This window comes from Astatotilapia calliptera, chromosome 23, assembly GCF_900246225.1.
Source record: "Astatotilapia calliptera chromosome 23, fAstCal1.2, whole genome shotgun sequence".
Classification (NCBI taxonomy): Eukaryota; Metazoa; Chordata; class Actinopteri; order Cichliformes; family Cichlidae; genus Astatotilapia; species Astatotilapia calliptera.
In genome coordinates, this window is record NC_039323.1 from 12,922,783 (window position 1) to 12,950,704 (window position 27,922).

Genomic DNA, 27,922 nt, shown 5'->3' on the forward strand with positions numbered 1-27,922 from the left:
AAAAGTTACCTATAAAAAGAGAAACTTCACACACAAATTGCAAATTAGCACAAATTAGCGTGAAATGTCTTTCTCATATTTTCATTTTTTCCAATTAATTTGACTTCAGAACCGTTATTCCAACAAACCCATCCTTAAAAAGAGGAAGAAAGGTTTTAGAATGACAGAAAGGAAAGTATGGCGACTGCATACATAGGACTGTCACATAGGACACAGGCCTCCTGTGAGAAACCTACCTTCATTTTTTTAATATGCATGTTTTTACTCACGGTTATTGTGAGGTTTAAGAAAATCAAAAGAGTTGACAGACTGAGAAAAAGGTCATGCTTTCACAACAATACGCACATGTTAGAATGCATTTCAAAATGCCCTGGAGGCAAAAGCTCCACAAGTCATAAAGTTATGACCTTTATGGTTTCCCGCCGGCAACAATTATTTTCTGTCCACATCTAAGAATCCTTGAAAATCAATTTCTCAATGAATTTCTCACTATAAGTAATGACGTCCAACATGAAAACAGGTGAGCTTTGAGGATGGCTTCCCCAAAGTTACACATTCTTAACTCCTTATGCGGTCATGAATAAGAAGAAGTTCTCAGCGACTTTCAAAAAATTAAACTCTCAGCAAGGACATCATTAGCTTTAGCCTTTTTATCTGTCTTTAAAAAGAAATGCAGTGCTATAGTAAATACCTTTCAGCAGGAAGCACTGGAACTCTCCCAAAGCTTTTGACTCTTTAAATCTTAAATGGCTCCTATCTGATCTAAACATAAAACAACTGAATCTTCAGTCTACTTAAACTGATATCTTCGTGGTGAACCCTTAAATTAGCATGAAATACATCCTTTTGAAGTGCGCAGCTTCTTTGCCTAGCAAAAAAACCAGCGCTCGTCACAAGCGATCCAAACAGCCTTTCTCAGCAGCCGAAGGGGGAACACTGGTCCTTGCCTAAATAAATGCTCCAGCTCTGTTGTGTATATGATGGCTTAAAATCAAATCAAGTTGTTAATCCAGAAACTACAGAGGTGACAGTGAAGGACCGTTATTCAACGCTGGCCTGTAGCCACACATGTCACTCTCGGATAGGTAGCTAATAAGTGCCTTTGGTTTTGGGGCAGACTGGGGCAAAGTCAACAAAGTAGAGCTTATCTGGGAGGTAAAAACAGTGAGCGAGGAGCTGCGGACTTGCCTCGAAAAGATAAAACATCACATCAAGCCATCATTAATTGGCCTCATTTGACAGTCACTATCCCAGGGCTTCTTATCACAGCAGAGGAAATGCTTATCATACAACAGGGGCACTTTTTTAATGCCGTCTCTACCTGCAAAGGCTGAAGGAGGTGGGGAAAAATGAGCGCGGTACTAAAGTCATCCTTGATGTGTTAATTGCTGCTTTTCATTTTGGAAATGAGCACTCGATGTTAAGAAGTGACTGAGCAGGATCTGCTGGTCGGCTGATACCAGAGGAGTACAACAGCTGACTTCTCTGTTTTAAATATTTGTGCACTGAGGTGGAAGCGGTTTTCTATTCAATTCTATTTTATTTTATTTACACAGCGCCAAATCACAACAACAGTCGCCTCAAGGCGCTTTATATTGTACAGTAGATCGTACAATAATAGATACAGAGAAAAACCCAACAATCATATGACCCCCTATGAGCAAGCACTTTGGCGACAGTGGGAAGGAAAAACTCCCTTTTAAAAGGAAGAAACCTCCGGCAGAGCCAGGCTCAGGGAGGGGTGGAGCCATATGCTGCGACCGATTGGGGTGACAGAAGAAAGACAGGATAAATACATGCTGTGGAAGAGAGACAAAGATTAATAACAGGTACGATTCAATGCAGAGAGGTCTATTAACACATAGTGAGTGAGAAAGGTGACAGGAAGGGAAAAACTCAATGCATCATGGGAATCCACCAGCAGCCTACATCTATTGCAGCATAACTAAGGGAGGATTCAGGGTCACCTGGTCCAGCCCTAACTATATGCTTTAGTAAAAAGGAAAGTTTTAAGCCTAATCTTAAAAGTAGAGATAGTCTGCCTCCTGTATCCAATTCTAAATATATGCTAAAGTTATATGATGAGGAGGAGGGGGTGTGGTCAAAGGCCAGAGGAGTGCAGTGCACATAAAGCTGGGTGTTTCAAGGAGAGTCCACAGCAGGAGGCTAGGTGATAATTAAGTTGACAGGCTTCCTCAAAGAGAATTTAAAAAAGCACAAAGACTATCTCAAAACTTTCAGAAATCTAATTTATGAAGACAGACTGGAATCATCGTCTCATGAGAAAAGCATGAGTTGCAGGAGGACACATTTTAAGGTTGGACAGACGTAATTATGATCCAGAACTCGCAAACACTCAATTGTCTGGCTGTGTGACTGGAACCGGTTGGTTGGGGAAGAGTCAAGTGATAAAATAAAATATGATAAAAGGGAGGCAAGCTTGCAATTTGGGGGCTCGAACTGTCAGCGTTGTGAGTCTTCATAATTGCATGTGTGTGGTGTTGGAGCTGTAAATCACTTCTGAATGCAGAGTTATTTAAAACCTGTGGAGATCTGGGATGGATACAGTTTTCTCACTGTATTGATCATGAGGCTTAAAGTCCTCTTTTTTCTGACAGCACAATATAATTTTAAAAGAAGAGAATTTTTTCAGCTTTGTAATACTGTGTTTATTTAATTAAGATCTGCTGGTGCAGAGTTGGCCCAAGTTGTTCAGTTATCCAAATTTAAGACTAACCTTTGCTTGACAGCACATGAGTTTCTGCAGTTATTTCCACCCTGTTGGTTATTAAAATATTGCTGTGAGTTTGCAGAACTTGCTGGGTTAGCTTTGTTCATCCCACAATTTGATGTCCAAACAAATACATGCAAGTGCAAACCCTCTCTGTGAGGCGGGACCTTCTTCACGATCAAATTCTAAGGATTTTAAAAAACCTTCTGACCTAAAGCTGTTTGATAAATGTGATTTTTTTCAAGCTGTAACATAAAAAATGTTTCGTCACAAGTGTTAAAATTTTACTTTGACAGATAGAATCACAGCTAGGAGATGGACCTGGCATCCAAATATAGGTGAAAAGAAGACCTTTAAGCTCCTTTAACCTGTCCCCAGCTTGTTTCTGTTACTCTACATCGCAGCCACTAAACTGCAGCAGTTTATTATCATACAACACTTCAACCCACCCTTTCGTATTGTGTAACGTCATGCTATGACGTTAACAGCTCAGTAAACCAATAAAATTTGAGCATAGATTTTTATATAATAGTTTAGGGTAAATGATAGTATTTCACGTTGAATTAATTTTCCCCAGAATTAGATCCAAGTGTGCAGGTAGTGCTTGTAATAAAAGTTTACATGTAATGAAATGTGCTATATATTAATAAAAAATGTCATAGCATTCCTGATCATGTGAGCAGCACTGATGGGATTGGATCGGAGTATGCCTAATGTTTAGTTGATCTGGTTGATCTGTTACTCCAACTGGACTTGCTGCACTCTATTTCAGTCTCACCTGTACCTGAGGCAGCTCACCACATCACCACTGTCGTCTGCTTGGTTTTCCACCACAGACCACAAAAAAAAAAAAAAAAAAAAAAAATGTAAATGACATCTTCTCACCTACGTGTTCTGCACAACCGCCATCGTCCCCTTTACGAAACAGTATCTTTTTGACTGCTTGCATATGACGCATTTTGGGGACATCTGTGAATTATCTTTACAAACAGTAACCTGGGTTACATTCTCCCCAAGCAGGCACTGCACCAGTACTGAAACACCAACAACAACCATGACTGAAACCAAACTAGTAAATGGAAAGACAATGGCAAGACGTGACAAGTGAAACATGTCAGAGAAGCTGTAATTAGATTAGAATGGTTTTGGATTCCTCACAGCACCTGCTGTTGTTGTTACACCTTTCCTCTCTTACTCAGTCCTTCAGCAAATGAAACATCTTCAAAAAGAAAAAAAATCTTCCGCTGCTGTTCTTCGCCAAGCTGTTATCAACAGAAAAACTAAGTCAAACTTCTTCCAAACACAGTATTGGAGCAGCGGTGTTTCCTATCGTGGACTCTTGGTGGACGGTTTATCATTCTGAGACAGTAAACGGGCTCGTTTCCCATTTACGTCTGAGCTTTCTGAACCTTTTCATATCACACGTATTGAGCTGTTATTTTAATGTTGAACACAGCTTATCCTCTCCTTCTACAATGAGTGCTGCACATCTATCCCCTTATTCAAACTTGTATTGGGTTTTGGCTTGGGGACTTAATCCTTTCCCCGGCTCGCTCACTGGCAAAGCCACACGAAATCAACTCATCAATAACACGTTGTTTACTGAATGCAGATGACTTTGCTCAGGAATCCCCTTAGCACAGCACACAGGCATGAGTGTAAATCATCTGAGCATGTATAAATACTTGAGCTGCCATTTAAGCAATTGCAGCAGACACAGATTTCACATTGCAATTGTTTCCAAATCACTTGGGCTTGGCCCCGATGAAAGATGCCAACAAAGAGCCAGGGTGCTTTGCCCCTTTGTCTCAACTTTCAGGTATTACTTCAGCTGCACACACAGAAAACAGCATCTCATATATTCTCCTTCACACTCTATATTCTGCAGTGCTGGACTGCAGGACCACAGATACATAACAATGAGGAGCTTTAGGCCCATAACTTCATCATGTCACACTAAGCCAGAGTTTCCTCATCTTCTTTTTAAGGCGCACAATACCAGCATCTAAGCGCACTGCAAGTTTCTAAGCCACGGTGGGAGTGCAACAAAGAGCTTGTGAATTACTACAGACGGATAGTTAGCTGTGTCCAAAACGGTGACATTCTTTAATGTATGTCACTATACTGACAGTAGCTAAGGCCTTTGCAGGTTGTCGACCTAAAAGCGGGTCAGAAGTTGCTGTACTGATCAGCTGACACACCCTTCTATACATTTTTTTAAAGGTCACATGACCCGTACATAACATTAACCTAGCTATCAGTTTAAAAATGAATTGTCGCTTCAGTTACATTTGGCATCAGCTATGGTAACTAGCATCTCCAGCTGCAGCTCATGTTTGCTCGAGTATTCACAGACATAGCATGCTACAGAAAAAAAAGGGAAAAACAATCATCAATTGAGCTTTCAAAAGTTCAACGCTTGGGACAGCAGTAGGGCGGTAAAAACACAGAACTTCTGCAGGGGTTGGTGATGGTGTGAGGTGAATTAAACAACAGGCTTCCCCGTGATAGAACGTGGTTTTTGGATGCAGTTCATGTTCAGTCAGTGTTTTTTTTTTTTATTTCCCTTTTTGCATCACTTTTAATCCCCGTTTATGTTTAGAAAACAAACTGCTTACTTGTGTTATGGAAATTAAGGTTATTTAGGTTCAAATAATCCTAGAAACAAACATCTCCAAAGCAGCAACCTCAGGGACTGACAAATGAATGCGGTGCTTCCAAAAACTGCAGTTCCTCTAATGTCCACTTGGAGCAGTGTCCGGTGTGCTGACACAGGCTAGGCTTCACCTCAGCTAACTGGAGTCCCAACCGGGACCTCTGGACTGTATTTGGGCAACTGGAGCATTTTGGACAATTGTAATGTGATTATCTGGCCCTGCAACTAATGAATAGTGGCTACATCCATGTTTTACATCAATGGTTAACATGACTTACTTAACACCATTTACCTAAAAACCTCTTAAAAAATAAATATATAAAAATACAAAATTCTTTTAAAAGTACATTCAGTGAAGAGGGTGCCGAGTAACACCACAAATAAAAGACATTTAACATTACTGTTTGTATCTCCACTTAGTTATAGTGGTAGTTATAAAAAGAGATTTTTTTAAACAGGTTCAATAGTATCAGAGTTTGATTGTGTGAGGTTATTATTCACTCACTCTCTCTAAATTTACAGCTTTTACTTGAGAAAAGAAAAAATGTGAAGTTTTGATTGAGTTGTTCGGATTTCACTCTGGCCTGATGATGAGTAAAAAAGACTTTGAACATTTCTAAAGTGACTCTTAGCCCTAAGAAAATTAGACTGGTAGCTTAGGCCTTATAATGGGGTTCTTACTGACTGAATTTGAGGATTTTCTTTCACATGTAAAAATAAGAAAAATCCCTTGTTGGTGCAAGTTGCTGGCAGGATGGAGCCTAAAGGGAAATCGCCATGTTTTTGGAAAAACTAAAAAAAATCCTAAATTTTGCTTTTATTAAGCAAGACACAATGCCTGCTTTTAATGAGGAGTACTTCCTTGTTTGTGAAACGTTCGAGGTCAGCAGGGTTTATTCTTCTCGTGCTGTAAATGTGATTTGATTATTTGCATTCACACCAGTGAACACCGCAGAGAGATTTGCAGCCACGCTTGATGAGGACCCGGGGAGTCTCGGAGATTTTCTTACTGATCGATCTGACAAACAGATCAGATCACCAGCGTGTTTTTTTTCCCCCTCTTCAAATGATGATTTTGAATAGCCTTGGCTGAGTGGTGAAATGTAGGCAGCTGAGTAAATCTAAAATCTGGATACATCTGGACATCCGCGATTCGTCCGCGGATAACTTGTTAAAAGAAATCAGATGTTTGTCTAACTCCTGCACAAAAACAAAGTGCTGAAATCCAGCTTGGCCAGAAGCATCTGTGCAGCATGAGCGGGGCTGCTTTTAGTCCTCGTGCCCAGTTGTTTGGACTCTTTCTTAATCTCTCACTGCTCACTCTGCAGCGCTGTGACTCTCGCTGGCACTCAAAGAAGATTAAATGAAAAGCAAATTTAAACTAGTTGTTTTTGGGAGGCTTTACACTTAATTGACTGATGGCTACTGCTGTTTACGCGTTCCTGCTGCTTCCCACTAATCCAAAACCCGCTCACTGGCACATCCAAAAATCCAACCAAGGTATCTATGTCAGCTCTCTTAATCACTCTGGGCTTGTTTTAATCTAATCTTTTCCTCTTAAGCACGTCTTATTTACTTGTTTTCTGCTCTTCACTTTCCGTGCAGAAGGTGATCGCGGCTCAGCTGTGCATCCTCCTGTGCTCCAGTTTCTCGTGGAAAGCTGCAGTAATTGTTTAAGAGCACTCCTTTATCCTCAGTGTGTAAACATGCAGTGTGATGGCAACAATCAAACCAGCTGTAGAGCTCTGTATAAAGGCTACAATTGCTCCATCATACGGCAGTTCAATACACAATTATTTTCCATCGCTGCACTAAGGTGCATGGTCCCTCCCTGTCGACGGAGCAGCATTGATTCACTGAAATAGATTCATGCTGACTGTGTTCGCATTCTAAATATGCTCCTTGCTAGTGAGAGTGTCCTTGTAGCTGTTGTAAAGTTTGCTATCTGAGCTATTACAGCTCTTGATAATTGAGGTACTGCAAATTAAGACTCCAGTGTATTAAATCTGTACATGAAAGCGTTTGATTTTAACCAGCTTTTTACCTCTAAGTGAGACAAAATCAGATACAGATATATTCTCAAACCAAACCAAGAAGACTAAGAGCCTAACTGTCAGTGCTGTAATGAAAAAAAAGTTTGAAATTAATTATTCAAAAAAGCAACTGTGAAAAGAAAGCAAAAAAAAAAAAAAAGGAGGTGCAAGCAGAAGCTGAATTTTCCTTATTATTTTGTAATTCAAGCTAGGCCGACTGAAAGATTTTTAGACAATATACAGTAGATATTAATATCTGTGACTTTAAAAAAACAAAAAACATCAGAGCCAAAATACCAAATGCTACAATTAAACTAGAACATAAAACATCTAAAACCACAATATTGGCAGAGACCCTTTTCACTATTTTATTTAATAATTAATTTTTTAATATGAGTGAGATCAAAGATAGATACACACTATATCACATCTCAACCACCCTCTGATAAATCAGTATTTTGTCCTAATTATGGAGAAAACAGAGGGTACAGATTGATTCCTCATTTTATTTTATTTTGATGGAATTTTTTTATGCTTCACATATAATTTCTGCAAACGTGCTAACATGGCTGACCCTAATGATGCTCACACAAACATCAACACAGTCCACCACTAGAGAATTAGCAATTAACGCTTTGCTTTGGAATTTGACCAGAAATGTTCAATTTTGAGTTTTACCTGTGCATTCGCAGGAATGCAGACATTGCTGAAGACACAGTTTGATTTTTATTTTGGCAATGAAAGGAGTCATACAAAAACAATGTTATGACACTACTACTTCTTTCAGCTGCACTCTTGATGGGTCCTCACAATGGATCATCTGCCTCCATCTTGCCCCGTCTCTACCTGTGTCACATCAACCCTCCTTCACTATATCCACAAACCTCTTTTTCTCCTGCCTGGCAGAAGTTCTCACTTCTAATCCTGTCCATCCTGCTCACTCCCATTGAAAACCATAATATTTTCAGCTCTGCCACCTCTGGCTCAGCCTCCTGTCTTTTCGTCAGCACCACGGTCTCCAAACCATGCATCACAGTCGGTCTCACTACCATCTCGTAAACCTTCCTTTCACTCTTGCTGTCCCAAATCACCCTGACACTCATCCCCACCCACTCCACCCCTACTGCATTTCCTTTACCTCTGTTGTGCACTGCCCGTTGATAAAGTAACAACACAAAAATACTCGAATCAGTCTTGAATAAACCAACGATGTGCACAGTTGTAAAAGTACTACAACGTGACCTCAGCAGCCCCAGGAGCTGCAGCAAGGCTTCACAGACATAGACTATATAGAAAAAGCTTCCCCATCATATTGTCCATTCATTTCTGGACTAACCTTAAAATTTTGGCAACTAAAACTCCAATTTATTAGCAGCATTGTCAGTCACATGTAGTATGAAATCATCTGATGTAGGACCTGCAAGTCTAAAAGTACAAAGTATACCTGTGAAAAAGAAATTAAATCTACTCTGTCCAGTACAAACAAATGGTTTTTGAATAAAGTGGGTCTGGTCCATTCAGCTTTAAGGCGGCATGAACCAACCGCATGTGACAGAGTATCTGCCCTCGGCGTGCCTGTGTGCGATAACATCTTCAGGACAGATATCTCAAGTAAATATTTATTTCAGATGCAGTGTAATCTCACTCTAACCACTTGGCCATGTCCACCTCGGCCATCATAACTCACTGAGTCTTATCTGCTGAGGCTGGTCTGGGCAGAATCTCTTTCTAATGATGAGTTGTTGTTGGTTTTTTAGGCTGAAAGAGTGAAGAAAGAAATGAAGAAGAGGTGAGCAGGCAGGAAAGAAAATGGAAAACAAGTGAGAAAGATTACCCCTGTGACATGACTGCACTCTCAGCCTCATTCATCCAAATCTGCCAAATTTTGATGTTAATGAGGCACACAATCCCATGGCAATAGATACCACAACAGCGCTATTGCAGCTCTCCGTTAAGCAGTGCTTATGAATGTAAAACACTTCAGGCTCCATGTAAGCAAACCAAACAAATTTCTGTTGAACAGCTTTTGTATGTTGATGTTCTCGACCGTCCAATCAGGCCACGCGAGGCGTTCAAACATGCTGACGCAGGACTAACGCTGTCAGGTACGAGAATGATTACGTTTGATTAGGAATGGAAAAAAGCAAAGAACAAAACAAAAACTTAAATTTAACAAGAAAACAAGCTTCCTCCTTGTTTTACATGTAAAAAATAAGCATTTAAAGACATCATGCAAGAGTGTCTTTACATAGGATATTTAAGGAAAATGTTTCATTTCTTCGAAAAAAGAGAAAAAAAAGAAATGACTTTATATGATTAAGTCATTAGTGCCGACTGTACATTCCTCAAAATAAGGAATTCCACATTTTTAAGGAAGTCATAAGGCCTGATAACATGACATCCACCATAATAATCAAATTATAAAGACTCATTAGTGCATACTTATGTCTGTCTTAAACAACTTAAAGCTCATCTCGAGTTATTTAGAAAATCTGCCTGAAAATCATTACACAACAACAATCTCCCATTTTGGCCACAGTTTTGTTTCATATCATTGTGATAAACATTCAAAGGTTCATTCCGTATAAAATCAACAAAATCTAAAAAGAGTTCCCACCTGACATCCCCCAGAATCAGCTGATTTTTATTTTTTGAGGGGGAACAATAACTTCAGTTTATTTAGATGAAGCCAAATGCAATTTCTCTTCAGTTACAGGCCCTGCGGGCATTTCTGATCTGCCATGCCTTCATACCGTAAGTACAGGGGATATGTACATGAAACTTTGAGTGCTGACAGACACATTAAAGCTCCTTTAAAAAAAAAAAAACTGAAGCCAAATCAATTTTACACCCACTCCAACTGTCGCAATTTAGAGCCAAAATACGGTTTTTGTTCAGTGGTTTATCTCTAACCAACGTTGAGCTTCAGTATCATGAGATATATCATGGTTTAAATAAACTGCACTAGCTTAACGTCTGTGACGCTGAGGAACTGAAACAAGCATTGACACAGCGGAAGTTTGATCTGTTTTCTTAGATTTTGCTGGAGAAAACTTCAAAAAAATGCATTTTGGGTACATTTTCAAGGGCGATATCAGCAAAAAGCGTCAGGGACGGCTTCTCAAAATAAGCAATAGAATATGAAAGGTGTCATTTTTAATTAGCATTTGGATACCAACTCATCAAATCACTGTAATAAGCAGAAATCAGTATCAGAAATGCTGGAATAAAGTTAAAAAGTGCAAAATTTCAGTCTGCTCCTTGTACTTCAAGAGCCTGTAACTAAGAAAATATTCAAAATATGAAGGTACAATTTTCATTAAATATTCTGAGGAGAGTTAGGTGGGGCCTGACTTTTCATGCCCCATAATTTAAAAAATGCAAATTAATAAAGTCCAGTCATTGCAGTTGCTGCTTTAACAAGGTGCTGTTGATGTTTGCCAGACGGCTGGAGAGGAAAGTTTGTTTTCCTGTGCCATCGCTCTGTCTAATATTTGGTCAAATGTGGGCACAAGGTTGTCAGAGCCGGCAGGACTCGCCTCCACTGAACATTTACAAGAAACAATGAATAACAGGATACTTGAAACACTTCTTTTGTCGCATAAAACTTAAGACTCAATGGAACCAACCATGTGGTAACGTGCCTACACAGCAGTGAGGCAGCTCACATATTATTACAGAGTTTCTCATCTAGGCTCAGAGCCTATTGCTCCCTGCAAATGCAACACACACAGAGAAATAGGGGAGTGATGAGTAAAAATCCTCCCGGAGCCTACATTAGTCTCATGGCCCCAGTATCTCTAAAGTGGTACTGACATATCAGAGGGATAGGTGGGAAACACTGCAGCTTAAACAGATCAACAAATCTGAGGGTTTCTTTGGTGTATGGCATGAGGGGCCCAAAAGTGGGCACAAAAACCTTCATGCGCCTAGTCGTGGTCATCTTGACTGTTTTGGATGGCCATGTTTTATGCTTTTCCAGGTAAAAAAACAATGTGTGACTTTGTGCTACTCATCATATGAACATAAATCATATCAATATGCATATGAGAAAAAAATAGGTTTAGGTAGTAGCCAATAAAACACAATTTACTGGCTTGATATGAGCAGTGAAGCACTTGTTTTAGATATAATAAGCTAAAACCAAGCAAACATGTTTGGATCAGATTTTCTACATGGGGTTTTGTTTCAGTCATGAAAGCTTTTAACAATAAATGCACATATAGCATGCTGCCAAACCTATGAGGTTGGAAAAGCTCTGGAGAGAATGTAAAGAGGGAAACGATTCAGAATTAGGACTTATATTTTTCTAAAAAGATGCCTCCATTCAGGTGCTGTGATTTCTCTACATACGGTAGGATGGTATTAGGACTGGGAGGAACTTGAAGAATAAAAACAGAACAATCGGTGCTGCAATTCATGACTATTGAACGAGAGACCACAACAATTCATACAGAGGACATAACATAACTTCCCTGATGCAGTTCCTCGGAGAGTCCAGTAAAACCTGAAGGATTTATCCATTTATATAAAGTCCTTTCACGGAAATGAGTCAAAGAAAGCCCGTCTCTGGCTCAACAAAGAGTTAAGCATTTTATATTCTACTGTGAAGCTCAACTGTTCTTGAAATTCAGCTGGCAGCCAGCCTCACTAGTCATCCGTCGATTTGATGTGTGCTTCAAGAATCTGGCCCAAACAGCCAAACTGTGAGCCAGCAATCCAAACAAACAGTGTGAGAAACCAAGAAGCATCCCCGGCAAGTTAAATTTACACCAGCGCTGTGGCCCGGTCGTGTGCGGTGGTATCCATCAACTCACTTTTCTGCTTCTTTGATCCTTTACTGTTGAAGGAGAAATGAAACCAATCTCTGTGTAAAGGCAGGTTTGCACTACTTTATCTTAAAAAAACATTTGATTGGAGTCAAATCCCACCTTAAATGTTCAGCACTATTGGCAGCTGCTGCTAATTTAGTTTTCAAAGGATGGCTTAAAGGACATTTTGGATAGAAATGCTTCTCTTTCTGTGAAACGACTCACCTTATGACAAGTGTTGTGAAAGGAAACAGATTTCAACAACAATTTTAGATGAAGCTTTACATGTACAATTATTTTATTCAGAATTTCCAAATTAACACGTGTAAAATTAAATTTAAAACAGGATGTAAATGTTTTTCATCTGTTAGATAAATTTGAAACAGTCACTTAGTCCTCTGCATGTTTAAAATAATGCATCATCTCTCTCGAGCCTTACATGCTATAAATGTGAAACTGTAAACCCACAACTTTTTTGAATAATATTATATAAGAAAACTGCTGCGGATGATTTGTTTTTAACCAAAGCTGAAATTATTTCTTTATAAAGACTTTCTCTACAACATACCCGAACAATGCAGTTTAGCTGCCCAGCACTTTTAATTAATGAGAAATTTACTCTGTTAATGTCAGGCACATTAATGCATAATAATATAAAGCTTGTTAATGTTTTGTAATCAGCAGCCTAGATTTGCTTCTGCCACAATCATACTCAACAAATCAGAAAATGATAACCCCCCCCCCCCCCCCCCCCCCCCCAAGGCTCTTACACCCTAAACTTATCCCAGTCATACGTTCATGGCACTTCTTCACGTAGCTGGCTCTGCTGAAGAGGAGCGAGCGTGACCATAGTAACGTAGCTGATCATTTCAGATGCTACTTTCCAAACAGCTCAACAGATCTCAGCAATGAAAAACTGAATCTGTCAGCTGACTAAAGCTCAAGTTTCTCTATTTCCTGTGTGTCAACTTCACATCTTTCACTATTTCACGCAGAAAGATGAAAGAAAGAGAAGAAAGCAGAGGATGAGAGATCATTTGCAAAAATAAGGAGTGCTCAGCTAAGGGACATTTGATCAAGAAGCTAGTTTTGGCTCCTCCCTCGTTCCCACGGGGTCACTACAGCGGGTAGCTCCAAATGTTCGATTTGGTAGATTTTCTGACTTTCCTGGGATTCGTGTCTCCTCCCAGAATCAAACAGGCGAATGTGTAAAGCACTACATCTTGGAGTAACTCTACACAACCTTTGAGAGTTTACATATAGCATTTTAATATTCTAGTTACCGTTTTTGTTTCCTTAAAATCAGTTTACATGATGTATTGATGAAGTTATCTGGTAAGGAACTGTGTGGAGCAAACTCTGGTGTCAAAGGTCACCACAAGGTTAGATCAAGGGAAATCAATTTAACTCGTTAGTGTTTAGTTTCACTCACCACATTCTACCTTTTGTACTTTGTGTCGAGGGACTGCAAAGGAGCCATATTAGCTCATGCAACATCTGCTTTTATCTCACTGAATTCAGTTGTCTAAATCCACAAAGAGCAGTAAATCTCAAAACAGCAGCACATCAGATGATAACAGCCTGTCCAGAAAGGAAAATCTAAAAGCATTAAAAATACAAATTATTAAACAAATTTTTTCTACGCGATTCTTGGACCACCTCTCCAAATGTTGGGGTTCCCCCCACAAGCCAATTCCCACTTGAACCCCTGCTCAGGACCCACAGAGGAATTGTGTCTGCTACTTTTAAAAAAATGTAAATAACTTTATATACTTCTGTTTGCACAGCTTCTGTGCTGAACAATCACAATCGGTGGGACTTATGCAGCTCTGCCTATGCAGAGTGATAGAGAACCAGCTGTAGAACAAATCCCACTGCAAGGTATTTCACATAACCACTAAAAAGACCTGGAAACACAACTATGAAGCAAATGAAACACATTCTGGATGCTTATCAGATCATTAAAAATCTTGCATGTGTGTCACATGATTTTGGGTGATGCTGATGTCTAATACTATATACCAAGGCCTCAATTTTTTCCATTTCTTACCTACAAAAAAAAGCAGCAGCTTTTTTGTCTGCCCCTCTCTGAGGGCCAGAATAAGCGTATTATTACTAGAAGAATGAAAGTCAGTTAATGAAAGCTGCAGTAGGGAATGAAGCTTCTTGGACCACCTGTTCAACATTTTCATATTCAGTGAAGAAAAGCTCAAGTTCCCACATGAGCTCCTTACCATCTGTTTCAAAAATATATCAAATTTTGATTTTCAACAACAGTGCATGCTTTGCTAAGCACAGACACCTCAGAGCTTATCTTAACGTCTGCTTTTACGATTTGTGAAATTTCTGTGAAACTGTATTCGCTGCTTAATAGAAGTAAAATGACTTAAAAGTGAATTCAGGTGATCTAAAACAATTCAAGCAACAGGTTTGGGGGGGGAAAGTCAGGCTTGCACATCTCCAATGGGATTATAGACGCAGAAGTGTGACTGAAGTACTGATCAATCAATAAACTGCATCTGACTGAAATCAATTACAGCGAAAACCATTAGTGTTATCAGAAGACAGAAACACAAGTTTGATGTGGATGTTAAAGGAGTTCTCAGCAGCTTATCAGAAATAATGCCAACAAAGAGGCAGCTAATCAGGAGATAAAGACAAAGAGATACTGTAGGCCTTAACTAATACACCAAGTGCATACTTAATGAGCAGCAAAAAACTTTGCGACAACACTGAATTAACAACAGGTCTCATCATTTTGATTTGAAACATTTTTGCCTCAAAAACCTCCTTTTGATTGCTTTGGTTGCCTGCAGCCATAGTCACTCACAGTCTACATGTAATACAACGACTTACCTGCACACACTCACGCTTTTCTGGGCTTTAGTGAAACTGGAAACGTGCCAGACCTGGAAACAAAGCTTAAAACAAAGCTGTGCCTTACAGCTGCAACCTGCACTTTCCAAAACAATCAAAACAACCAGTGGTCCAGCGCTGTAAACCACACTACGACCAGCTTTTCCCTACGGACTACTTGCAACTACCAGCAATGACTTGCCAACCATTCACATTGTACACACTTTTCCTTAGCAAGCAACTGTTGCCTAAGGTTCACTGAACGGTCTTCTAGGCCTGTGTGAAAGGGGCTTTAGCAATCAATTTAACAGAGATTGCCTTCAGCAACTATTTGCCACTGGTTATGGATTACACATTTAACCCTCGTAACCAGTGGTTTCCAAACAGGGGTAGCCAACCAGCTGTTGGTTTATGGTTTCCAGCCAGTGGTTGGTAGGTGGTTTCCAACAAGTAGTTGCAAGACCAATGTCAACCATTCTCTAGGCTTATGGGCCTTAACGGTTATTAAATGGAATTGTAACTCGTGTATACTAATACTCAAGATTAGGTATGGGTACCGGTATCCGGTATCCGGTACCCATCATGGCTGCTGCTGCCATCATCATGGCAGCAGCCATTCTCCCCTGCGTGAGTAGCTTAATGTTGTTCGTGTGTAATTTACGTTGAGTATGCTCACCACATTATTACATTAATGCATGTAAGGTGAACTAGCAAACACCGTCGTAGTTACATGCGGCTGTCTTCTTGTTTGATGGCAGATACTCCCTTCACCCTGGCTAAAAAGGCTAAAATGACCAAAGAAAAAGTGGAAAACAGCTAAACATGAGAGGTTTTTGGACAAAATTTGTGTTCTCCATTCATTAAGCACTGGTTCGAGCACCGTTTAAGCACCGGCACCGTTTCAAAAGCACCGGTTTGGCACCGGTATCGGATAAAACCTAAATGATACCCACCCTACTCAAGGTATGTCACAAAAACATCAACAAAAAACATTTCTTGAGGTCAAAATTACCTTTTTCCTTGACCTCTCTCTCAGTCAGAGCACTTTTGCCAAATTTGAAACACATTTCCACAAAAAGATCACAATCCAAAGAAGGATGTTAACTAGAGATCAGAAAGAGGAATATAGTTGGCCATTTAATTAAATTAAATTCTATTTAATATTATTTATATAGCAACAATTCACAACAGCAATTACCTCAAGGCAATTTATATTATAAGGTAAAGACCCTATAATAATACAGAGAAAAGCCCAGGAATTAGACAAACCCCTATGAGCAAGAACTTGGCAAGAGTGGAAAGGAAGTACTTAACAGGAAGGAACTAACAGAACTAGGCTCGAGGAAGGGCAACCATCTGCCTCCACCCGTTAGAGGTAATGAAAAAAAATATTTTAGAGCACAATTCAAATCTTATTTACACTGTTTCAAATTATTATCCACAAAAGAGTTTTGAAAAATGTATTGTTGTAAAGAACTGAAAATGGTAATTTGTTGAATTTGCAGCATTAGAAGAAAACAAAAGTTATTTCAGTTAAAAACATCCTAACAGGCCAAGTTACAGGTTAATATAAGACCCCTTCTTTCATTTAACATTCACAATTCTTGCATCCATTAAATTTGTGAGGTTTTGAACATTTTCTGCTTGAATTTCTTTGCACGATGTTAGAATATTTCTCCCACAGCTGCTGTTTTGATGTAAACTGCCTCTGAACCTCATCGATCTTTTGCTTGAGGATACTGCAAAGGTTCTCAATAGGGGTGAGGTGAGGAAAGGATGGGGGTCACATCATGAGTTTCTATCCTTTCATGCCCACAGCAGCCAATGCCACAGAGGTATTATTTGCAGCATGAGGTGGTGCATTATCATGCATAAAGATAATTTAGCTACGGAAGGCACAGTTCTTTTTGTACCATTGAAGAAAGTGTTCAGTCAGAAACACTACATACTTTGATGAGGTTATTTTCACACCCCTACAGGGGCCTAGCAGCTCTCTCCCCATGATTCAGTCCCAAAACATGACTCCGCCACCGCCTTGCTGATGCCGCAGCCTCGTTGGGAAACGCTGGTCATCCACCAACTATCCACTACTCCATCCATCGGGACCATCCAGGGTTACACGGCACTCATCAGTAAACAAGACTGTTTGAAAATAATCTTCATGTATTTCTGGGCCCATTGCAGCTGTTTCTGCTTGTATTTTTTAGAGATGGCCAAATGTCAGGTTTATGCACAACTACACGATCCTACACCTTCAGTTTCATGGGACTCCAGAGGCACCAGCTACTTCAAATACCTGTTCGCTGCTTTGTAATGCCGTTTTAGCAGCTGCTCTCTTAATCCGATGAAGTTGTCTGGCAGAAACCGTCCTCATTATGCCTTTACCTGCACAAACCCTTCTGTGCTCCGAATCAGCCACAAATTCATTCACGGTACGATGATTACGCTAAACTTTTTGTGAAATATCTAATGCTTTCATGCCTTGTCCAAGGCACTGCACTGCATCTGACACTTTTCTGCGACAGGGAGATCCTTTTTCTTTCTGATGTTGTTTGAAATATGTGGCATGCTAGGCTCCCTTTGATTGGGCTCACCTAGCAAACTAATTATGACATCACTAATTATGACTATATCAGTGATCCTAAGAGGCCTGAGACACAATACCATCATTGAGTTTAACTGGAAAAAAAAACCTGAATATTTATGACGTTAAAATCTTATTTGCATAATAATTTGGAAAGCAGTGAGGTATTCGGTAACTGATGTCCCACGTGAATACTGAATCCTTCGTCATGGAGTCATGTTGTTGTATTTTTATCATCAAAATCTATCAGTTCATTGTTGACATCAAGTGAACTGATGTGAAGAAATTCCCTCAAGACGTGTGTGGTCATGAGGATATACGAGAGAACATCAGATAAAATTCCTGTGGCATAAGAATTTTATCAAACCTTAATATCAGGGTGAAGACTCCTTGCATTAAGGACCCAATGATCAAATTCTACATTGTTTAAACGTACAAAATTAAATTCACACAATTTCAACATTTTCATGCACCTAAAAATTAATTCAACGCAATTGTGCACATTATTAGCAAAAATGAATTCTTTAAAAAAATAATTACATAATGAAGTATGTAGTATGGAGACTGTAACAACACAAAGCATGATGATCTGGATGGGTAAAATTAAGGTAATTTCATAATTTTACTGATGTTTTTATTGCTGTTTACAACACCACAGTGAGTCACGTGACCGTTGTTTTCAGGCTGAAGTAATGCAGTCGAAAGTCACGACATCTATCTATGTAACCTCGCTGTAGATCAGAATCGATCACAAATAAATTCCTATGCAGGGTTTGGCTCAGAGCAGGACAATAGGAGCACACAGGAGCTGAAGGCTTGTGGTCTTTCTGTGTAGTGGAAAACTAGACAAAGTTCCACTTTTTTTTTTTTTAAAAGGAACCCGCTTTTTCCCCACATTTGGTATCTAAAACACATGATCTGTTTTCTCCTCACCGAGGCTAACTAACTAAATTAAGACTGCATCACGGGAACACCCTTAAGCCAATTTTCAATGACGCAAATACCTTGAATAATACACAAGTATCTGTAACTAATAAACAAGAATTTGTTACACATTTATTGAAAAAAACTGCAAATTATTTAATCATAAATGTACATGTTTTAAAATTTCCTACCTCCAAATTTGGTGTACGTGTGACAAACACAGAACTCACCGAGTTACATGTGCATCCTACTTATTCATCACAACATACATCCTGATGTACATCCTGATTATAAAAGAAACAAACAAAGGTAAGATGGCTTTTGGTTCAATGTCTAAACAGGAAAACCAAAAAGGGCCACTCCGCATTAACTACCTCTACCAATCAAGCATCGCATTAGTTTTCCTGTAGATATGCATGTAAGATGCCCGACCTAAAGTATGGTAATAAAAGAAATAAAACCAGACTTTGCATGGAAACACATCCAGCGTTCATGGAAGCCTGTCTGGTCCGTGAACACATTAGAAGAGGAGGAAGAGGAGTTAAAATTAGGTCGGGTACTTACCCAAATTTGACACAAAGTGATGGCGGGGGCTACAGGATCAGACACCTGAAAAAACAACAAACACCTCATAAATAAAAACAAGTTTGTCGCAAATAATAAATAATCATTTCAAGAAGAAAAGATCTGAAGAAATACACTGAAATGGTCCAATTTTGAATCCATCCACATCGCCTTTCATGCAGCTGTTTACTTTTAAAAAGTTGGCATTAAAGTCTCTCTCTAACTCCTCAAGTTAAACGCTAACTTTTGACTGCAGGGGATAAATTCAAAAATGATAATTGTGACTGAAATTTCTATTTCTGGTGTTGTGAATGTCCTACATTCTGTTTAGATGCAGGTAAGGGTGGGGGTGGAATGATTTTTGTCTCCAGGGCCCAAAGATGTGTATTTCTCTTGCTGAGGAATGCTTTTGTTCTGATAAATTGACAGTGTCAGTTTCCCACATTGCCACAGTGTGGCATATACTATAGGGAGCAGTAGTGGGAACACAGATGCTACATACGATTGGCGTCAGTCAATGTGACAGTTCTTGTTTTTTCTTTCCTTTTGAAGGAGGGGAGGGGGGCTATTTTTCTAAATCTGAACTTCCAAGTCGAGGAAGCAGGAAGGAACAGGAATTAATACACCTACACTCCCCTTTTCCCTTCAGAATGGCAAAAATCTCTTTGTACTCGCATCATAATTACTGGTGGGCGCCAGTTTGGGAATCGTTATCCATGCCTCCTTCACACTTACTTTTTCTGTTTTTGCAAGTATTGTAGCGTGTTTTGAGAACAAGCAATTGACAACTAGGTCTTTTCTCAACCTCACTCCAGTTTCTGTACGCCGTCTTAATGTTAAGGAACGGGTATTGCTTGAAGTGGCATTCCTTGTTCTAGCATATGCTTCCTATTTTGAGATTTTTTTTTTTTTTTTTGCAGCCGGGCGTGGATGGAAAGTAACCAGCAGATGAGGTGCTGAGGACGTTTCTCCAGGGAAATAATGTTGATGAACAAGCTCTATTTTGGAGTCTTTCCATGCAGTCTGACAATCTGAGCCTATTCAAAATGCAAACAAAAGTACTCAGTAATTTTATCCCCCAAAATGTTTTACTTTTCACTTTTAATTAGGAGTTTTACTGCTGAGCACCTTGGTATATTTTATAAAAAACAACCCCCCCCCCCCCACCCCATACACACATTATCATCAACTAAACTTGCATGCTTTATATTTATGAAAACCTTCCACCAGAAGGGAAAATAAACATGACAAACTGCAACTACTTCATAATAATATGTAATAATATATGTGAAATAATGGATGTCTGCTGCATGTTTTAGTTCATATTTATGAAACTTTCCACATTAAAAAGAAGCTCACATGGTAAAAAAAATTATTTAACCAACTTTGCGTCTAGCAATGTATAAGTATTACCATTAGACATCAAGCAAGAGTGAAATATTTGATGGGATGTTAAAGAAAAACAAAAAAACTAATGCTGTGAGTACAATTTCACGAATTCTCAACAAGGACATTAAAAAAAAATTCAAATGAAAAAATTCCTTTAAAAAAAAAAAACAAATCAAAAACCTGCTGACTGATTTTGACAGATGTGAAAATATTCTACCAATCATCCAACCCCAGTCGCTAACAAAAAAGCAGACAATCAGTCATTTAAATATCAATCCACAAAATTGTGTATTACAAAAGGTATTTTCCAATATTTCCTTCTAATTTATCTGCTGAAGTACTGACGCACGTGTGAGCTAGCCTTCTGTCACCGTGCCAGTGCAAAGAATTCATCTGTTGTTCTCGAATCTTTGAGCTGCATGCCGACAGAATGTTTCAGAGCTCACCGCCCTGACCTATTTTCTTCTACAGATACCAAACAATGAAAAATGGCCACTCTCTTATAACACCATCTTCAGCTTTTCTCCTCCAAGTATCCCCATCAAGGCCACCCTTTTTACACACACACACACACACACACACACACACACACACACACACACACACACACAATAACTACTGTGCTATCTGCACACGCAATGTTGACTGTGAAAGTAACAGCTAACTTGGGACCTTATTAAGTGTTTAGAAAATATTCCTCACTTCCTGTTTGCTTGTCTTACCATCAACTTAAGTTGCGTGCCACTGCTTTGTGGTTTGGATTCTTTATTTATACCTTTATTTACCCAGGGTGGTTTAGCAAGTGCTAATATTATTTTTCTGCAGCTCGACACACACACACACACACACACACACACACACACACACACACACACACACAAAGCTTACAGGAGTGTGTGTGTAACACAAACAGACTTTTGAGGCTACATCCAGATTTCCTGAGGTAAAAAAAAAAAAAGAGAACCTGGACTAGCGTTAGCGCCAACGTCTGACCAATGGCTGTGAAGGCTTTCCTGAGTAGTAGAGGGCCTGAGACCTGGGCACTAAATTTGATTGATCTTTGAGTGTCTGAGTCCAGCACGTTCTGTGCTCAGACATCTGGGGAAATGTCCAGCTGAGCAGAAAATGTGATCTGGCCAGAAATCGTGGAAAACACGGGATAGAGTTGCTCACGGGTGTGTGTGCGCGTTGCCGTCCGTTGCCAACCTTGGCCAACTCAGAGAATTTAAAGCAACGTTAGAGTGAACGAGCTCTGTGCCTGTAAGGCAGCAGTAGGAAACAGCAGCTGTTCCAAATCTGTACAAGAAGAAATTTTTTAAAACTACTCTCAAACTTTTACGGTTTCCCAAACATTGTATTCATGATGGGGCTGGGAATGGGGGGTGGGGATATATATGTGTGCACACATTCTTAAATTAATTATTAAACCTATTTTATAGGATTTATTTCTTTAAATCTACTAAGTACCTTTTGATTTGATTTTAATTTTTAAAGTGTCTCTGTGGTGACCTACCTTGAAAACATAACACATGACAGGAAACACCAGGATTAATTGCTAATGTGTGTCCCCTTTTGTAAAGTTAGTTTTGATTTTTCTCTAAGCTCTAGTTTTTCTCACACTTAGTTATATTCTTTCACCTGAGTAAAATTATGTGTGGGAAAGACTATTTTCCTAAAGTCTACATTAACAACGTGCACACAAGTCTCATGATATTCAAAAGTGAGGCTTTCAGGTCATGACTACTATACATGGTTATGAGCTAGAATAAGACCTAATTTGGTCTAATTTGGCAGCTTTCACCTATTTTGTGTCTAACACAGAGACAGTCTAACAGAAATGTTGTGCCAGTGCTGACAGAGATTTCACTCAGCTACACTGGAAGAAGCTCACCGTTAATCCCGAGCAGATAACTTATCAAGCACATTTTTCTAATCTCAGGCATATATGACTCATATTTTTTCTTTTCCAAAATAACTGTTAGAACTGTAAGAAAACACCTGCTTTCAGACATAATCCTAATTTTAAAAAACAAATAACAAAACAAAGAAAAAAATTAATGCTCACACAATTACAAAGCTCTAAAAGGAAAAATAGAGTGATTGTGTGTGGCAGTTGTTTAAACACTTCACTTTCATGAAAAGTAAAAAGAATACCTGCTGTACATTATGGCACAAAGGCTTAGCTACCGATAACACATTTTTATCCGATATATGTTGATATATTCTACAAATAAACACAGACAAGTGGAAGAAGATGGATTGAAGGCACAATAAAAAAAAACAACCTTTTTTGAACTACAATTCCCAGAATGCCCTGGAAGATGCAATTTGTGTTATTGTTCATTTTTTGTTCATTGTTCAATTTATTTCATTAAAAAGTGTCAACTAGCTTTTTTCAGTAGATCTTGTTTTCACTGTGAGAGTATATGAGGCAACTTTAACCGAACACCGCCGATTCTAAAGTAAAAATAAAAGTTATGAATTTAAAGGGACGACTTTTTTTTTCAGATTTCAGTAGGTTTATATGTCAACAATGTTAACCATGGAAAGTTTACATCATACTACATCTAAAAATATGTGCATTATTGATTTTTTTTTTATGAGATATGACTCTGTCAAGTAAAGTGCAGCAAAGAGGTGGGAAAGAAAATGTCATGTTGTCCATGACCTCTGAATTACACCGTGCGATGCTACATCGATCTCTGGCAAACTACAGCAACAGCAGCATGCACCTGTCACTGTTACCGCACATCACATCTCAACTCAATTTAGCACAATTACTACTTAGGCATGATGGGGGGCACAGGGACATTTGGGGAGTTAGTATCTGCTGGGCCATGGTCCTCATCGGCAAGATGCGTGTAGATGCCAATAGGGGCGCAAAGAAGCCCAGGTGGCAGCAGATTTGGTCCCTCGGGAGACCTGCACATCAGCGACAGGAAAAGCGGTGGAGTCCCAAGGTGCCAAAAATAAACCGGGTTAGAAACCACAGTTAATGATTCTTCCACAAGTTGAACTATGAGATTCCTTTATGATCTTTACTTCTTCCAGATCAATTTTGATTACCAGAGGTTGGGCTTTTAGGTTGGGGCAAAGATCCACCACTGTGAAGGAAAGGGGTGCACTTGACTTATAAAAAGCATTTTGGACTAACTGCAAGCTATGGAGAGGTGAGTGTTGAAGACCCATAAAAAAAGGGAATTGCAGTAGTCTAGCCTTGAGGTGATGAAGGCATCAATGCGTTTTTCTAGGTCTTTAGTAAGAAGATAAGGCTCCACTTTGGCAATTTCATGTAACTGATAAAAACTGGACATTTGCTTCTCCAATTTAAAAGAGCTATCTAAAAACACTCAGAGATTTCTTACAGTGTTGGAATGATGACAAGTTATCCAAAAGGGCATGAGTTCCTGAAACAATACAATTATGTGTTGACCGTTTTTTAACATCATGCACAGTTAAGCAGAGGCAGCACTGGGACGGAGACATCCAGTTTCAAGGGGAAGTAAATTTGGATGTCATCAGGATAACAGTGAAAGGGAATGTTGTATTTCCTGAAAATAGATCCCAAAGGCAGCGTTATAAAGATAACAGAGTTGGACCCAAAACAGACCCCTGTGGCAAAAATGGTGACTATTCCACTTTCAAAGATACTGGCAGCAGCCAGTAATACCTCTTTCTTTACTTTTTGCTTAATTTTGTAGTGCTCTTGTACTTTCTGCCGTGACAAAAAATTTCTCACGTGTGAGACTAATAAAGGTTTATCTTATCTTATAGAGGTTTATTTCTCAGCCACCTAAGTAGATGCACCTGTTGTATGAATTTCAAAATCTTATGTCGTCTTATTTGAGTTATTACATTCACTAGATTTTCAGAAAACTTGGCCTTTGACCCTTTGACCTTGAGGTCGAGGTCACCAATATTCAAACTTGAAGGTTTTTAGTAGATACAGGTCTGGTATCAATTTGAAGCTCCCACATCACTTCTTTCTTGAGTTATCACACTCACAAACGTGGGTGCCTGCCTGCTCAGCTGACAGGATGACGACAATACCCTTCAGTCTTTTATCACTGAGGGGTAAAAACCATAACCATCTGTACATAAAATAAGCGTTTTGTAATGGAAAAAAGAAAGGTTTTTAAAAAGGTTTTACTGCTTATTTTGGCTTCTTATTGTCATTTGTTTACAAGAACAAAATTATTATTCAAATAAAACCACTTGGTATAGCTCAGCAGGTTGTGAAAGCAGGCACCCGGCTTCCAGTCCATGTGGGCCATGTACTGCATGTCATTCCTGACTCTCTCCCCCTGCTTACCTGTGTACTCCACTGTACTGTCACCTAGTACTACTCTGAACTCTCCTTCAACTCTGCTGTAGTTTGAAAACCTCTTTCTTAGCTAGGCAGTAACAAAGCTGCACTAATAAATTAAAGAGACATGGGCAAAGAAATGTGCAATCTTTTTTTGATAGCAACTTAATAAAATGAGGCAATTTCACTCAATGCCACATCCATTATGATAACTTAGGTTGAAGTATTTTCCAAGGAAAAAAGACAATGAGCTAAATGCTAAAATTATCAAAGCCATTAGCTGTTCAGATAGACCACTTTCCTATCAAACAGAACTGATCATCCAAGTACATTAGACCATTTACACAATTCTAAAGAGTCACAATCTGTCAAAGAAAAGTAATTTAGGTCCTGAAAAGCTCTTTTTTTTCCCCCATCAGGTTACGACAGATAGAATTAAAAGAGTTTAAAAACACTGTACACGCATCACCTTTGTTCTAACCTTCAACTCCAAGCTGCATTCAGGACCACTTTGCTGTTTTTAACGGGGTATGTGATGTTTGTGAATGCTCACGTTGCACAGCTGACCCAAACTTGTCACACAGATCTGCCAGGTCTGAAGCTGGGTCCATTTCCTCTGTGGACACATGCTTTCTAAGTGCTCCTACAACGGACAACTTGATTGGGCCTTAATGTTTACAGCCCGAAAAGGTAGACCAAAGCAATGAAAAATACATATCCCTGTAAACACCTTGCCCTTTTTCCTGGGCTTTATGGTGTATTTATAACCACTTCTTTCCAGCACTAGAGCAAAGTGAAAGCCATGTTCAGATTAAATTAGCGCACGGCACCCTTTTCTGAACTAGGCACAGTTCAGGACCAGTGGGCTTGCACGAATAGGCCCGAGGGCAGACTTAAGTGCAGGGAAAATAACCTCGATAAGGAAACAAGTGGCTTCTTTGCTCTATACCTGACATGTTAACCGCTCGTGAGAGCTTCACGTGGACCAAAAAAATAAGACTACAGACTTCAGCTCCAGGTTTGAATTTGTAATTGCACATTTTGTGGTATAATTACATAAAGGTTCACTGATAGAATTCAAAAATACAAACCTTTTGCTGGGTCCTTGAAGAGTAAACAAAATGTACCAGGAAAAATACAACACGAGCTGTCTACAACAGATTACTGTCCCACTTCCTGTTTAACATTAACTGCATTTGTCATATTTGTGCGGACACACAATGTTCCTGTGCAATTACAGATTACTGCCAACATCATCAGACTAAACTGTGATCTTGTTTACAGCCTTTATGACTTTAACTGCTTGTCCTTGTAACCCAGTTCGACTTTTGTTTAGTGAGCTTGTCACTTCCTTTGATCTCGGCAATAAAGGTGCACAAATGAGGGGAGCTGCATCTGCAGCTCGGAGTTGCAGAAGTAAAAGTAAAACACTTCTGGTGTGCGAGTGTGTTTTGAAACATCAATGAGGTCAGCACATTGTCAACAGTTGCCCTTCCACAACACTAGATGGTCCACTTCAGACTCCTCCTCACTGACGAAAACGGTCTCTTTGATTTAGGCGAGGGTGGGACAGACAACACCCGCTTGCTCACTGCGAGTTAAACGGGTCTTTGCCTTCCTCTGCACGGACTTTGTGCTACGGAGCCGGCAGGTTAAAAATTGTTTGTGCTCATGTCAGTCTGCATCACTTGCAAATTCACATGCACACGCTGTTCGTTCACACTGAGATTTTCTTTAAGGAATTTTGGTCACACCTGTATATAAGTGCATCTTCGGGTACAGACACATTCTAAAGTCTCAGAGTTTTCTGGATAGTTCTACTCTGCTTTCGGGAATTTTCCACACCTGTCCACAGGTTGCCCCCACCAAGTTTTACCTAATCCCCCCACCTGCCTAGCCTGTTTAATATTGCCTTGCAGGGACCAGCCTTTCCCAGCTTTCTGTTACCTGTATATGTTGTTTGCCTACTAACTGGTTTGTTCTCCTGATTATACCTGCATGTTTCAAACAGAAACCCTAGACGCTGAATATAATAACAACCATGCTGCATATGGAAAACTGCATCTCTGCACGTCCCTCCCTCCTGTTCCCTACTTGCCCCTACAAACCAGTCCCAAGTCCACCATCACAGACTCTCAGACTTTTACATGCGTCTCTGATAAATCTGTGAGGGCTCAAAGCTGTCCCAATGAGAAAATCTGTGGAGCTGGAGGGCTCTCTCAAAGACCTTTTAAAACCAATATGTTCAGTAAAACCACATGTAAATATACATAACACAAAAACACTAGATTTGCTTCATGCAAAGTAGAGCGTTTGCTAAGATCTGATGTTTTATGTCAAAGCAGTTCACACACTGAAATGTTGATCCACTGATTTGCTGTAAGGTGTGAGGCCTCAGTGACAAAGGGAAAAAATCTCACACCATTTGCTTTGGTTGCAGGTAGATTGCCACAATCGCCTGTATTTTACACTGAAATGTCTGCAAAACACTAACCACGGAGCAGCAGTGAAACATGAAAAATGTGACACAAACCACAAATGCAGAACATTCACCTTCAAAATAACAGTTATAACAAACACATTTCAAAAGGTGAAACTTCTACTTTGAAGGCAAATGACTTTTATTTCCTGTTTGTGTAGCACTGGTCACTTTCGAACCACTAGTAGTTTGTAGTTTGTGAGTGTTTGCAAGCAAACAGAGTGACAGGTCTTCTATACTAACTACAGACAAGCATAGCAATGTGCTAAAGCAATCACAAGCAGGATTTCGGTGCTGCACCACATAATCCACTGTGACCAATGTTACGCAAGCAATTACCAACAAACTCCAGCAACCAGTTGCCAAACAGCCACGGAAACACATTTTTCTCTGCAACTACTGGTTGCCGGGGGGATGCCAACTGGTCTCCAAGCCGTGTGACTGATGCCTAAGTAAAAGGGATTAGACGAGACCTAAATAATGAGGGCTCTCAAAAACTTAAGTGGCATTTACACATCAACACAGCTATTTGGAGACACCATGGACAAGTAGTCTTTCCTGTTCACCTGAATGTCACATGTATAGTTGG

At 39.5% G+C, this 27,922-nt stretch overlaps 1 protein-coding gene across 3 annotated transcripts in view; it reads right to left on the minus strand.

Moving 5' to 3' along the window:
• Positions 1-27,922, minus strand: part of lpp (LIM domain containing preferred translocation partner in lipoma) — a 176,495-nt gene that overhangs the window by 127,612 nt on the left and 20,961 nt on the right. For all 3 annotated transcript variants that reach the window (XM_026159643.1, XM_026159644.1, XM_026159645.1), the window contains one exon: positions 19,160-19,204. The gene's annotated coding sequence lies outside the window, so the exon portion shown is untranslated. The remainder of the gene's footprint in view (positions 1-19,159; positions 19,205-27,922) is intronic.